This window comes from Sceloporus undulatus, unplaced genomic scaffold (assembly GCF_019175285.1).
Source record: "Sceloporus undulatus isolate JIND9_A2432 ecotype Alabama unplaced genomic scaffold, SceUnd_v1.1 scaffold_30625, whole genome shotgun sequence".
Lineage (NCBI taxonomy): Eukaryota > Metazoa > Chordata > Lepidosauria > Squamata > Phrynosomatidae > Sceloporus > Sceloporus undulatus.
In genome coordinates this window covers 1-1,308 of record NW_024833538.1, presented here as the reverse complement: position 1 = coordinate 1,308, position 1,308 = coordinate 1, and the positions used below count along the sequence as shown (strand labels likewise).

Below are 1,308 nucleotides of genomic sequence, written 5' to 3'. Positions count from 1 at the left end.
AGGAGTCCTCCTGGTTGAGGAAGGTAGGGACATCACCCAGAAGGGGTCTTTCCTGCTGACCCTCATATGGCTGCTCCACGTGGAGCAAATTCAAAGGCTGCACCTTGTCTTTGAGAATTGGGGAGGAGGGCAGGGTGACCCTTGATCTCTTTCCTTATTGTTTGCAAGTGTTGTCCTCTTGTTGAGACCAGAGTCTCCTTCTCATCCCAGTTGAGGGCGATGAAAGCCATTGGGCTAATCTCAGATGTCATCATGTTTGAGGAGACGCTGGAGCTATGGGTACCCTTCGTCGCAAACACCTTGCTTTTTGCCACATGTGAAGCCAATTATCGTGCCAAGAACCGCAAGGAGTTCAAGGAGTGAGTTGTGTAACAAGTAGAGGCTTGGGGAGAAAGGGTCCGTGGGGGTTTCTAGTCCGCTGGATGGGGCCAGATGTAGGAATGCAGATCTCTCTACTGAACAAACAGGGTTTTCTGTTGACTTAGTTAGGTGATCTTTGCTCTCTCTTCTCTGCAGGGAATTAAGCCACAGCATCAATGCCCTGCTGCCCAGGTACATGCCCGAAATCGAGGCCTTGCTTGATGTCATCCGTCGAGGTGAGTCTTGGTTTTCTTGTCTGTCTCTCTCTGGGGGGGAAAGGCCTTTCTCCCTTCCCCAACCCCTGAGCCGCAGCGATCCCTCTCTCCCAAAAGAAAGGGAGAATGGGATTATTTGCAGCCTTGCTGGGGGAAAAATAGAGAGGGAAAGTCAAAAACATTTCTGCTTTCTCTGTTCTTTTTCAGGAATACGATGCCAGCGCTCACGCAGGGAAAAACAAGGCCTGTATCAGCGTTAACACCTGGCCCTCCGCCTTTCTGGTGCTGGACAGCTGAGGAGGAGGAGGAGGAGGCCTGGAAATGGCAGAGAGAAGATTGGGGCAGACACCCGTCCACCAGCCCCACACGCTTGCCTGGGTCTTCTCCTCTTCCCTGCCCATTCCACCCCTTGGCACCAGGGACTGGCATGGGGATGGAAGGAGGAGAGCCAACCAGAGCAGAAGAGGCACAGGAGCCCCTGCTGCCTAGGGAAGGGGATGCCTGCTTTTGGGGCCTCATTGGTCAAACAAGATGGGGTGGAAGGGAGGCATTCCAAAATCCGTGGATGCTCAAGTCCCACACGGCCGCACCGTTATTAGGGACAATGGGACAATAGTACCTCATCTCCCGTCCTCCTTCCCTTCCTCCTTCTCTCTGTTCTTCCTTTCTTCCCTCCTTTTGTACCCTCTCCCTATCTCCTTCCCTCCCTCAACACTCCTTCCTTCCTTCTTTC

General features: G+C 53.1%; 1 long non-coding RNA gene across 1 annotated transcript; it reads left to right on the top strand.

Annotated features, from left to right (window-relative positions):
* Positions 1-315: 315 nt before the first annotated feature.
* Positions 316-808, top strand: LOC121918754. Its single transcript, XR_006101298.1, has 3 exons — positions 316-359; positions 517-596; positions 783-808. It is a non-coding gene; the product is annotated as an uncharacterized LOC121918754 (long non-coding RNA).
* The last annotated feature ends 500 nt before the right edge of the window (positions 809-1,308 follow it).